This window comes from Cervus elaphus, chromosome 6 (assembly GCF_910594005.1).
Source record: "Cervus elaphus chromosome 6, mCerEla1.1, whole genome shotgun sequence".
Taxonomy (NCBI): Eukaryota; Metazoa; Chordata; class Mammalia; order Artiodactyla; family Cervidae; genus Cervus; species Cervus elaphus.
Window position 1 is genome coordinate 31,689,313 of NC_057820.1, and position 14,996 is coordinate 31,704,308.

The following is a 14,996-nucleotide window of genomic DNA, read 5'->3' on the forward strand; positions in this document are numbered from 1 at the left end:
CCCATCAGCCTTCACTAACGGATACAAGTTCTCAACTGTATGTTTAGAAAATTATAACCTGAACTCTAAAGGGACTTTTGAATTTTCATTCTCTCCAAAGCTACCTGAATATATCTATGGTCTTACCTATATCTATATGCATAGATAAATCTATGTATATTTTTACAATTCAGGACACAGCACCACTTAGCTACTTGTAGATATGATGAAAAATTCAATGGGTTTGTTGAACACAGACTGAATTATTTACTATTATATCATAATATGGGCTTCTCTGGTAGCTCAGCTGGTAAAGAAACCACCTGCAATGCAGGAGATCTTGGGTTGATTCCTGGGTTGAGAAGATTTTCCTGGAAAAGGGATAGGCTAGCCACTCCAGTTTCCTTGGGCTCCCCTGGTGGTTCAGATGGTTAAGAATCTGCCTGCAACAAGGGAGACCTGGGTTCAATACCACATTGGGAAGATCCCCTGGAGAAGGAAACAGCTACCAGCAGGCCAGTACTCTGGCGTGGAGAATTCCATGGACAGAGGAGCCTGGCATGTTACAGCCCATGGGGTCCCAAAGACTTGGACATGACTGAGCAACTTTCACTTTCATATTATATTATACTGTAACCACACTTTAGATCAGCGTTTATCATTCTTTTGTCTCTTTCCTCAGGAAGCTATTATGTCGTCCCTCCCATAACACTTACATGTGAACACTCAATCTTTTATCATGACAGAAAATATTATAGATATTATTTTCTTTAAACCTAGGTCCACTATGACTGAAATAATCAGAAACAATGAGCACAGTACAAAAATCACATATTTGTTAAAAAATTGGTGAACCAAATGAAGACAATCTGAAGGTACTGATGAAAACTGTACATCAGGAAAGCAGTTATAATCAAAATGTCCAGGTGAGGGAATGAAGCTTGTCTTGTTGGTCAACGGGATCACCATCCACAACATATAAAAAACATTCATCAGCCTTAGGCATAGTTTATTTTAAAAAAGAAACATTGATGTTCAGGGAATTATAGGAAAATTTACCATAGAATTTTCCATAGAACCCACCTGAGTAATTGACATATACTTGAAGAAAAGTAGAACTAACAGAAAAGTAAGAAGGTAGAACCATATGTTTCCATAGGAGAAAATGTTTTTAAATCAAGCATATAGACTTACAAAATTTTCCTCAAATCTACATGATGGCACTTTTAATAGACAAAGAGTTGGTATTCACTGTGCAATAAGAAAGACTACAAATCGCCAATGAAAATTCTAGCAGTCCAATGTGAAAATAAATGAAAAGTATGAACAGCAAATTCACAGAAGTGAAATGGCCAATGACATATAAAAGGTGACAGGGAAAATCTGGGAAATTGAAATTGTCAACAAGTAATATTCCTACAAATGATTTGTAGAACAAGTAAACTGGTAGGACTAATTTTAAGGGAGTATATTATGGAAATACCATTTAAATAAAATTTATGCACACTGTTTTACATTATCTGTCATGCAGAAAGACTTGCACATGTTCATAATTACATACTGAATATTCCCACTAGCACTTAAATGGCAATCAATTTGTGAACACACTTATCTACAATATAGGTGTGAGTTATACAGCCATGAAAGAAAACAGGTAATTATGTTCAATATTGTTATTAAATACACTCCATGTCACATTACTAAACAGATAAGAAGATCCAGAACTTCTAAAAAAAAAAAAATAAGTATTACACTCATCTTTGGAAATAAAATTAAACATATTTTGTGTAAATATATGTAAATTTGTAGACCACAGAGGAAACGATCTTTAGAATGCATTGAATTTCTGACAACTTCCAGATGTTCAAGGTGGCTTTAGAAAAGGCAAAGGAACCAGAGAATAATTGCCAACATCCTCTGGATCATTGAAAAAGCAAGAGAGTTCCAGAAAAACATCTATTTCTGCTTTATTGATTATGCCAAAGCCTTTGACTCTGAGGATCATAATAAACTATGGGAAAGTCTTCAAGAGATGGGAATACCAGACCACCAACCTGCCGCTTAAGTAACCTGTATGCAGGTCATGAAGCAACAGTTAGAACTGGACATGGAACAACAGACTGGTTCCAAATAGGAAAAGGAGTATGTCAAGGCTGTATATTGTCACCCTGCTTATATAACTTACATGTGGAGTACATCATGAGAAACGCTGGGCTGGATTAAGCACAAGCTGGAATCAAGATTGCCAGGAGAAATATCAATAATCTCAAATATGCAGATGACACCACCCTTAATGCAGAAAGTGAAGAGGAACTAAAAAGTCTCTTGAGGAAAGTGAAAGAGGAGAGTGAAAAAGTTGATTAAAGCTCAGCATCCAGAAACAAAGATCATGGCATCCAGTTCCATCACTTTATGGGAAATAGATGGGGATGGGGAAACAGTAGAAATAATGGCTGACTTTATTTTTTTGGGCTCCAAAATCACTGCAGATGGTGATTGCAGCCATGAAATTAAAAGAAGCTTACTCCTTAAAAGGAAAGTTATGACCAACCTAGATAGCATAATAAAAAGCAGAGACATTACTTTGCCAACAAAGGTTCATCTAGTCAAGGCTATGGTTTTTCCAGTGGTCATGTATGGATGTGAGAGTTGGAATGTGAAGAAAGCTGAGCACTGCTGAATTCATGCTTTTGAACTGTGGTGTTGGAGAAGACTCTTGAGAGTCCCTTGGACTGGAAGGAGATCCAACCAGTCCATCCTGAAGGAGATCAGTCCTGGGTGTTCATGGGAAGGACTGATGGGAAACTCCAATACTTGGGCACCTCATGCAAAGAGTTGACTCATTGGGAAATGACCCTGATGCTGGGTGGAATTGGGTTCAGGAGGAAAAGTGGACGACAGAGGATGAGACGGCGGGATGGCATCACTGACTCGAAGGATACGAGTATCTGTAAACTCTGGGAGTTGGTGATGGACAGGGAGGCCTGGCGTGCTGCAATTCATGGGGTCACAAAGAGCCGGGCATGGCTGAGTGACTGAACTGAACTGGACCGCGACACTGACTGACTGACAGTAGTTTAGAGTATCTTTTATTAACAATACTTTGGATTAACATTATCAAAATGGAAAATATTTAAGAGATCCAGCATGAATTTTCATATTATAATGGGATTGTGCGCAGGAAGATAAACCATCAAATTCTGCTTTGTCATTTGTTCCTTCTCATTTAGGACTCTTGAGGACACAGTAAACATACAAATATTCTCAGGAGTTAAATTGTAACAGTAAGTGCATTAGCACAAAGACATTATGCAATACTGACAAAAGTCTGGAATGCATCATGCAGGTTTTACTTGCCCGATATTCCTGGCCCCTTTCACTTCCCCTAAATTTTAAAGCACCCTGTCAGTGTGCTTTGCAGGGTGCTATTCAGAGAAAGGATGGTCAGGGCTCCCCAGGAGACCTCCAGATCCCATCCAGACACAGTGACTTAGAGAAAGAGAAACATCAGCCTCCCTGGTGACTTGGTCCTGCCAAAGTCTGAATCAGGAAGATCAAAGTGAAGAATGGGTCCTGCCCTTAAGTAAACCCTGTGCATTGTAAGGTCTGGTCTTTAATGTACTCTGCTTCTATCCTGTCACATTGCTCCTCCTGCTTGAGGAGGGAGAGCGACTTTAAGAAGGAATCAAGCATAAGGAAACCGGCATGGATAAGATTCAGCAGCCTCATTCTCCGTCAAGTAGAATGGTACCTTATTTTCTAATACATAAAATTCCCCTGGAGTCTTTGGATATTTTGAACTACTTTTATAATTTGCTATCTGATATGGTAATCTTCTCCTAATGACCTATGCTGTTTCTTTGCTGATAGAGTTATTTTACGTTCCCAGAGCAAATAGAGGTTAAACACTATAAATTACAATCCAGTGTATTAGAATTGATTGGAAATTCCAAAATCCATAACCTACTTTGGTACTGGGCATAGGAACTACAAGATTGCCACTTTCACTCCTATGTGATTCAGTGTTAATGTGTTCATGGTCAGCTCAATAAATTTTATCATCTCTTAAAGTAATGAAAGAGAATAACCTACAACCCAGATTACTGTACCCAGAAAGGATCTCATTCAGATATGAAGGAAAATTCAAAAGCTTTACAGACAAGCAAAAGTTGAGAGAATTCAACACCACCAAACCAGCTCTTCAACAAATGCTAAAGGATCTTCTCTAGACTGGAAACACAGAAAGGTTGTATGAACGTGAACCCAAAACAACAAACCAAATGGCAACGGAACCATACCTATCAATAATTACCTTAAATATAAATGGGTTGAATGCCCCAACCAAAAGACAAAGACTGGCTGAATGGATACAAAAACAAGATCCCTACATATGTTGTCTACAAGAGACCCACCTCAAAATAAGGGACACATACAGACTGAAAGTGAAGGGCTGGAAAAAATATTTCACGCAAATGGAGACCAAAAGAAAGCAGGAGTCGCAATACTCATATCAGATAAAAGAAACTTCAAAATAAAAGCTGTGAAAAGAGACAAAGAAGGACACTACATAATGATCAAAGGATCAATTCAAGAAGAAGAAGTAATAATTATAAATATATATGCACCTAACTTAAAAGCACCACGATATGTAAGGCAAATGCTAATGACTATGAAAGAGAAAATTAATAGTAACACAATAATAGTGGGAGACTTTAATACCCCACTCACACCGATGGACAGATCAACTAAACAGAAAATTAACAAGGAAACACAAACATTAAATGACACAGTGGACCAGCTAGACCTAATTGTTATCTACAGGACATTTCACCACAAAACAGTCAACTTCACCTTTTTCTCAAGTGCACACGGAATCTTCTCCAGAATAGATCACATCCTGGGCCATAAATCTAGCCTTGATAAATTCAAAAAAATTGAAATCATTCCAGTCATCTTTTCTGACCATAATGCAGTAAGATTAGATCTCAATTACATGAAAAAAAAAAAAACTATTAAAAATTCAAACATATGGAGGCTAATAACACGCTTCTGAATAACCAACAAATCATAGAAGAAATCAAAAAAGAAATAAAAAGATGCATAGAAATGAATGAAAATGAAAACAAAACAACCCCAAACCTACAGGACGCTGTAAAAGCAGTGCTAAGGGGAAGGTTCATAGCAATACAGGCTTACCTCAAGAAACAAGAAAAAAGTCAAATAAATAACCTACCTCTACACCTAAAGCAACTAGAGAAGGAAGAAATGAAGAACCCCAGGGTTAGTAGAAGGAAAGAAATCTTAAAAATTAGGGCAGAAATAAATGCAAAAGAAACTAGAGACCATAGCAAAAATCAACAAAGCTAAAAGCTGGTTTTTTGAAAAAAATAAACAAAATTGACAAACCGTTAGCCAGACTCATCAAGATACAAAGGGAGAAGAACCAAATTAACAAAATTAGAAATGAAAATGGAGAGATCACAACAGACAACACTGAAATACAAAGGATCATAAGAGAGTACTACCAGCAGCTCTATGCCAATAAAATGGACAACTTGGATGAAATGGACAAATTCTTAGATAAGTATAACTTTCCAAAACTGAACCAGAAATAAATAGAGGATCTTAACAGACCCATCAGAAGCAAGGAAATCGAAACTGTAATCAGAAATCTTCCAGGAAACAAAAGCCCAGGACCAGATGGCTTCACAGCTGAATTCTACCAAAAATTTAGAGAAGAGCTAACACCTATCTTACTCAAACTCCTTCAGAATATTGCAGAAGAAGGCAACCTTCCAAAGTCATTCTATGAAGCCACCATCACCCTAGTACCAAAACAAGACAAGGATGCCACAAAAACAAAACTACAGGCCAATATCACTGATGAACATAGATGCAAAGATCCTTAACAAAATTCTAGCAAACAAAATCCAATAACATATTAAAAAGATCATACATCATGACCAAGTGGGCTTTATCCCAGGAATGCAAGGATTCTTTAATATCTGCAAATCAATCAATGTAATACACCACATTAACAAATTGAAAGATAAAAACCATATGACTATCTCAATAGATGCAGACAAAGCCTTTGACAAAATTCAACATCCATTTATGATGAAAACTCTCCAGAAAGCAGGCATAGAAGGAACATACCTCAACATAATAAAAGCTATATATGACAAACCCACAACAAACATTATCCTCAATGGTGAAAAATTGAAAGCATTTCCCTTAAAGTCAGGAACAAGGGTGTCCAATCTCACCACCATTATTCAATATAGTTTTGGAAGTGTGGGCCACATCAATCAAAGCAGAAAAAGAAATAAAAGGAATCCAGATAGGAAAAGAAGAAGTGAAACTCTCGCTGTTTGCAGATGACATGATCCTCTACATAGAAAACCCTAAAGACTCTACCAGAAAATTACAAGGGCTAATCAATGAATACAGAAATGTTGCAGGATATAAAATTAACACACAGAAATCCCTTGCATCCCTATATGCTAACAATGAGAAAACAGAAAGAGAAATTAAGGAAACAATATCATTCACCATTGCAACAAAAAGAATAAAATACTTAGGAGTGCATCTACCTAAAGAAAAGAAAGACCTATACATAGAAAACTATAAAACTTTGATGAAAGCAATCAAGAGGACACAAATAGATGGAGAAATATACCGTGTTCATGGATTGGAAGAATCAATATTGTGAAAATGTCTATACTACCCAAAGCAATCTATAGGTTCAATGTAATCCCTATCAAGCTACCAACGGTATTTTTCATAGAACTAGAACAAATAATTGCAATTTGTATGGAAATACAAAAAACCTTGAATAGCCAAAGCAATCTTACGAAAGAAGAATGGAACTGGAGTAATCAACCTGCCTGACTTCAAACTATACTACAAAGCCACAGTCATCAAGACAGTATGGTACTGACACAAAGACAGAAATATAGATCAATGGAACAGAATAGAAAGCCCAGAGATAAATCCACGAACCTATGGAAACCTTATCTTCTACAAAGGAGGCAAAGATATATAATGGAAAAAGACAACCTCTTTAACAAGTGGTGCTGGGAAAACTGGTCAACCACTTGTAAAAGAATGAAACTAGAACACCTTCTAACACTGTACACAAAAATAAACTCAAAATGGATTAAAGATCTAAATGTAAGACCAGAAACTATAAAACCCCTAGAGGAGAACATAGGCAAAACACTCTCTGACATAAATCACAGCAGGATCCTCTATGACCCACCTCCCAGAATATGGGAAATAAAGCAAAAATAAACAAATGGGATCTAATTAAACTTAAAAGCTTTTGCACAACAAAGGAAACTATAAACAAGGTGAAAAGACAGCACTCAGATTGGGAGAAAATAATAGCAAACAAAGCAACAGACAAAGGATTAATCTCAAATTTATGCAAGTATCTCGTGCAGCTCAATTCCAGAAAAATAAATGACCCAATCAAAAAATGGGCCAAACAACTAAACAGACATTTCTCCAAAGAAGACATACAGATGGCTCACAAACACGTGAAAAGATGCTCAACATAACTCATTATCAGAGAAATGTAAATCAAAACCACAATGAGGTACCATCCCACTCCAGTCAGGATGTCTGCTATCCAAAAGTCTGCAAGCAATAAATGCTGGAGAGGGTGTGGAGAAAAGGGAACCCTCTTACACTGTTGGTGGGAATGCAAACTAGTACAGCCACTATGGAGAACAGTGTGGAGATTCCTTAAAAAGCTGGAAATAGAACTGCCATATGACCCAGCAATCCCACTCCTGGGCATACACACTGAGGAAACTAGATCTGAAAGAGACATGTGCACCCCAATGTTCATCGCAGCTCTGTTTACAATTGCCAGGACATAGAAGCAACCCAGATGCGCATCAGCAGATGAATGTATAAGGAAGCTGTGGTGCATATACACAATGGAATATTACTCAGCCATTAAAAATAATTCATTTGAATCAGTTCTAATGAGATGGATGAAACTGGAGCCCATTCATTATACAGAGTGAAGTAAGCCAGAAAGATAAAGACCAATATAGTATACTAATGCATACATATGGAATTTAAAAAGATGGTAACAATAACCCTATATGCAAAACAGAAAAAGAGACACAGATGTACAGAATAGATTTTGGGACTCTGTGGGAGAAGGCGAGGGTGGGATGTTCTGAGAGAATAGCATTGAAACAAGTATACTATCAAGGGTGAAACAGATCACCAGCCCAGGTTGGATGTATGAGACAAGTGCTCAGAGCTGGTGCACTGGGAAGACCCAGAGGGATGGGATGGGGAGGGAGGTGGGAGGGGGAATGGGATAGGTAACACATGTAAATCCATGACTGATTCATGTTAATGTATGACAAAAACCACTATAATATTATAAAGTAGTTAGCCCCCAACTAATAAAAATAAATGAAAAAAAATAAAAATAAATAAATTTTATTATCACAAAGCTGGAACTTTTTCAACAGCCTTATTGATACTTATAAATTACAAAAAAAAAAAAAAAAAGTCTTCCTTTATAAATGTAAACTATCTCCAAACCAGGAGAGTTGGAAACACTTTTGATTCACGTCAAAAATTACTAATTGTTTTTTTCTTGTAAGTAATGCTTTACAATTTGTAATCTAAGAAGCTATACTTTTCATGTTGCATTAATGAATTTATTACTAATAAATTATAAATAAGATTTATTTCTCTTAAGTGTCTGATTCAGTTCAGTTCAGTTCAATCATTCAGTCATGTCTGACTCTTTGCGGCCCCATGGACTGCAGCATGGCTGGCTTCCATCTCCATCACCAACTCCCGGAGCTTGCTCAAACTCATGTCCATCAAGTTGGTGATGCCATCTAACCATGACATCCTCGGCCGTCCCCTTCTCCGCCTGCCTTCAATCATTTCTAGCATCAGGGTTTTTCTAGTGAATCAGTTCTTCACATCAGGTGGCCAAAGTATTGGAGTTTCAGCTTCAACATCAATCCTTCCAATGAATAGTCAGGACTGATTTCCTTTAGGAATGACTGGTTTGATCTCCTTGCAGTCCAAGGGACTCTCAAGATTCTTCAACAGCACAGTTCAAAAGTATCAATTCTTTGGTGTTCAGCTTTCTTATTGTCCAACTCTCACATCCATACATGACTAAAAACAATAGCTTTGACTAAATAGACCTTTGTCTGTAAAGTAATGTCTCTTCTTTTTAATATGCTGTCTGGGTAGGTCATAGCTTTCCTTCCAAGGAGCAAGTGTCTTTTAATTTCATGGCTGCAGTCACCATCTGCAGTGATTTTGGAGACCAAAAGAGTAAAGTTTCTCCCTGTTTCCATTGTTTCCCCATCTATTTGCCATGAAGTGATGGAACCGGATGACATGATCTTAGTTGTCTGAAAGCTGAGTTTTAAGTTTTCACTCCCCTCTTTCACTCATCAAGGGGCTCTTCAGTTCTTCTTCACTTTCTGTCATAAGGGAGGTGTCATCTGCATATGTGAGGTTGTTGATATTTCTCCTGGCAATCTTGATTCCAGCTTGTGCTTCATCCAGCCTGGCATTTTACATGATGTACTCTGCATATAAGTTAAATAAGCAGAGTGACAATATACAGCCTTGACCTACTCCTTTCCCAATTTGGAAACAGTGGCTGATTACACATGTATTTTCCTTGTATATCAAAAGATGTAAAAGATATATATCAATATATATATTAATGAGTGGATATATAGCTCTCTTCTATAACATAATCCAGTAAATATCAATTTGAAAATGAGGACTGGTATAAAATATAAAATTGTAAAACATATAATAAACTTATGCTTTGTAAAACCTGTGAATTCTGAATTTTTGTCAATGACGTGTACAAAACTCGAGGGTTGATGATTGAAGCGGCATAAAACTTAAGAAAATTAGAAAAAAAAAATAAAGTATGTCAGTTATTAGAAATTTCCCACTGTCATTTTGCTTTAGAATAAAGACAGTCGAGCAACTTTTTAAAAATATCTGAATTTGGCAATGAAAACATCATTTGTCTATGCCATCATGTGTGAATGTTCATGTTTATACTCCATAGCTGAATATAGTAATAAGTATGTAAAATGTAGGTATTTCTAATAATGTCAGTGCATTAGTAGTTATGTTCCTTAAGATCATTAATCCTTTCTTCCTTACATGCCATATGGAAGACATTTAACTAGTTATTTTTTAATCTCTTTTGAATTCTAATGCTATAACTTTAAACTCATTGAATAAGGTATTTGTGTTACACTATTTATGTGAGAATTGGACTGTGAAGAAAGTTGAGTGCCAAAAAATTGATTCTTTTGAACTGTGGTGTTGGAGAAGACTCTTGAGAGTCCCTTGGACTGCAAGGAGATCCAACCAGTCCGTCCTGAAGGAGATCAGTCCTGGGTGTTCGTTAGAAGGACAGATGCTGAGGCTGAAACTCCAATACTTTGGCCGCCTCATGTAAATAGTTGACTCATTGGAAAAGACCCTGATGCTGGGAGGGATTGGGGGCAGGAGGAGGAGGGGATGACAGAGGATGAGATGGCTGGATGGCATCACCAACTCGATGGGCATGAGTTTGAGTAAACTCCGGGACTTGGTGATGGACAGGGAGGCCTGGCGTGCTCCAATTCATGGAGTCACAAAGAGTCGGACACGACTGAGCGACTGAACTGAACTGAGCTGAGCTGAACAGGTTCTATGGAGATACGATGGCAAAAAACTAGACACCTTAGGAGCCAATACTTGTCTGTGTAACTGAATCCCCCAGAATGACCTTCTTGGTAAATATTGGCAAGACAAATGCTAAAAACATGATTAACAGCTGAGCAGAGTGATAGTACTTCAACAGGAAGCAAATTTGCCCAGATGTCACAAAAGGTAGGTAAAGTAATTTAATAGTGGAAAAATATTTAATGAGTCACTTAAATAATATAAAATGTGTGGTTATAATTTCTGCAAGAAAGGTAAACTTCTATGATAGCTCCAACTTAGTTCAGTTCAGTTCAGTTTAGTTGCTCAGTCGTGTCCGACTCTGCGACCCCATGAACCACAGCACGCCAGGCCTCCCTGTCCATCACCAACTCCCAAAGTTTACTCAAAATCATGCCCATCGAGTCAGTGATGACATCCAGCCATCTCATCCTCTGTCGTTCCCTTCTCCTCCTGCCCCCAGTCCCTCCCAGCATCGGGGTCTTTTCCAATGAGTCAACTCTTTGCATGACATGGCCAAAGTATTGGAGTTTCAGCCTCAGCATCAGTCCTTCCAATGAATACCCAGGACTGATCTCCTTTACAATGGACTAGTTGGATCTCCTTGCAGTCCAAGGGAGTTTCAACAGTCTTCTGCAACACCACAGTTCAAAAGAATCAATTCTTCAGTGCTCAGCTTTCTCTATAGTCCAACTCTCACATCCATACATGACCACTGGAAAAACAATAGCCTTGACTAGATGGACCTTTGTTGGCAAAGTAAGGTCTCTGCTTTCTAATATGCTGTCTAGGCTGGTCATAACTTTCCTTGTAAGGAGTAAGCACCTTTTAATTTCATTGCTGCAATCACCATTTGCAGTGATTTTGGAGCACCAAAAAATAAAGTCTGACACTGTTTCCACTGTTTCCCATTTATTTCCCATGAAATGACGGGACCAGATGCCATGATCTTAGTCTTCTGAGTGTTGAGCTTTAAGCCAACTTTTTCACTCTCCTCATTCACTTTCTTTTTTTTTTTATTATTATTATTTTTTTTTTCCAGTGGGTTTGTCATACATTGATATGAATCAGCCATGGATTTACATGTATTTTCATCAAGAGGTTTTTTAGTTCCTCTTCACTTTCTGCCATAAGGGTGGTGTCATCTGCATATCTAAGGTTACTGATATTTCCCCAGGCAATCTTGATTCCAACTTGTGCTTCTTCCAGTCCAGCATTTCATGATGTACTCTGCATATAAGTTAAATAAGCAGGGTGACAATATACAGTTTACATCAGATATTTATAAAAACCAAAATATATTTGGCAAGTGCTACAGTAGTTTAGAGTATCTTTTATTAACAATACTTTGGATTAACATTGTCAAAATGAAAAATATTGAAGAGATCCAGCATGAATTTTTATATTATAATGGGATTGTGGGCAGGAAGATGAACCAACAAATTCTGCTTTGTCATTTGTTCCTTCTCATTTAGGACCCTTGAGGACACAGTAAACATACAAATATTCTCAGGAGTTACATTTTAACAGTAAGTGCATTAGTACAAAGACATTATGCAATACTGACAAAAGTCTGGAATGCATCATGCAGGTTTTACTTGCCCGATATTCCTGGCCCCTTTCACTTCCCCTAAATTTTAAAGCACCCTGTCAGAGTGCTTTGCAGGGTGCTATTCAGAGAAAGGATGGTCAGGGCTCCCCAGGAGACCTCCAGATCCCATCCAGACACAGTGACTTAGAGAAAGAGAAACATCAGCCTCCCTGGTGACTTGGTCCTGCCAAAGTCTGAATCAGGAAGATCAAAGAGAAGAATGGGTCCTGCCCTTAAGTAAACCCTGTGCATTGTAAGGTCTGGCCCTTAATGTACTCTGCTTCTAATCTGTCACATTGCTTCTCCTGCTTGAGGAGGGAGAGGGACTGTAAGAAAGAATCAAGCATAAGGAAACTGGCATGGAAAAGATTCAGCAGCCTCTTTCTCCATCAAATAGAATGGTACCTTATTTGCTAATACATAAAATTCTCCTGCGGTCTTTGGATATTTTGAACTACTTTTATAATTTGCTATCTGATATGGTAATCTTCCCCTAATGACCTATGCTGTTTCTTTGCTCATAGAGTTACTTTACATTCCCAGAGCAAATAGAGGTTAAACACTATAAATTATAATCCAGTTTATGAAAATTGATTAGGAATTCCAAAATCAGTACCTTACTTTTGTACTGGGCATAGGAACTACATGATTGCCACTTTCATTCCTTTGTGGTTCATTGTTAATGTGTTCATGGTCAGCTCAATAAATTTTATTATCACAAAGGTGGAACTTTTTCAGCGGCCTTATTGATACTTATAAAATACAAAAAAAAAAAAAAAAAAAAAAAAGCCTTCCTTTATAAATGTAAACTCTTTCCAAACCAGGAAAGTTGAAACACTCTTGATTCACGTCAAAAATTACTAATTGTTTTTTTCTTGTAAGTAATGCTTTACAATTTGTAATCTAAGAAGCTATGCTTTTCAGGTAGCCTTAATTAATTTATTACTAATAAATTATAAATAAGATTGATTTCTCTTAAGTGGCTGACTGAGTTCAGTCACTCAGTCATGTCCGACTCTTTGTGACCCCATGGACTGCAGCATGCCAGGCTTCCCTCCCCATCACCAGTTCCCGGAGCTTGTTCAAACTCATGCCGAAGTCAGTGACACCATCTAACCATCTCATCTTCTGTCATCCCCTTCTCCTCCTGCCTTCAATCGTTTCTGGCATCAGGTTCTTTTCCAATGAGTCAATTCTTCACATCAGGTGGCCAAAGTATTGGAGTTTCAGCTTCAACATCAGTCCTTCCAATGAATATTCAGGACTGATTTCCTTTAGGATGGACTGATTTGATCTCCTTGCTGTCCAAGGGACTCTCAAGAGTCTTCTCCAACACCACAGTTCAAAAGCATCAATTCTTCGGTGTTCAGCTTTCTTTATAGTTCAACTCTCACATCTACACATGACCACTGGAAAAACCATAGCCTTGACTAGATGGACCTTTGTCAGCAAAGTAATGTGTATTTTATTTTTTTAATTTATATTAGTTGGAAGCTAATTACTTTACAATATTCTAGAGGTTCTTGCTATACATTGATATGAATCAGCCATGGGTTTACATGTGTTCCCCATGCTGAGCCCCCCTCCCACCTCCTTCCCCATCCCATCCCTCTGAGTCATCCTAGTGCACCAGCCCTGAGCACTTGTCTCATGCATCAAACCTGGACTGGTGATCTGTTTCACAGTGGCTATTAACATGTTTCAGTGCTATTCTCTCAGATCATCCCACCCTTTCCTTCTCCCACAGAGTCCAAAAGTCTGTTCTATACATCTGTGTCTCTTTTTCTGTTTTGCATATAGGGTTATTGTTACCATTTTTCTAAATTCCACATATAAACGTTAGTATACTGTATTGGTGTTTATCTTTCTGACTTACTTCACTCTGTAGAATGGGTTCCAGTTTCATCCACCTCATTAGAACTGATTCAAATGTATCCTTTTTATTGACTAGCAATATTCCATTTTGTATATGTACCACAGCTTTCTTATCCAGTCATCCACTGATGGGCATCTAGGTTGCTTCCATGTCCTGGCTATTATAAACAGTGCTGCGATGAACATTGGGGTACACGTGTCTCTTTCACTTTTGGTTTCTTCAGTGTGTATGCCCAGGAGTGGGATTGCTGGGTCATATGGAAGTTCTATTTCCAGTTTTTTTAAGGAATCTCCACACTGTTCTCCAGAGTGGCTGTACTAGTTTGCATTCCCACCAACAGTGTAAGAGGGTTCCCTTTTCTCCACACCCTCTCCAGCATTTATTGCTTGCAGACTTTTGGATAGCAGCCATTCTGACTGGAGTGGGATGGTACCTCATTGTGGTTTTGATTTGCATTTCTCTAATAATGAGTGACTTGAGTATCTTTTCATGTGTTTGTTAGCCGTCTTTATGTCTTCTTTGGAGAAATGTCTGTTTAGTTCTTTGGCCCATTTTTTGATTGGGTCATTTATTTTTCTGGAATTGAGCTGTAGGGGTTTTTTGTATGATTTTGAGATTAATTCTTTGTCAGTTGCTTCATTTGCTATTATTTTCTCCCAATCTGAGTGCTGTCTTTTCACCTTGTTTATAGTTTCCTTTGTTGTGCAAAAGCTTTTAAGTTTCACTAGGTCCCATTTGTTTATTTTTGCTTTTATTTCCCATATTCTGAGAGGTGGGTCATAGAGGATCCTGCTGTGATTTATGTTGGAGAGTGTT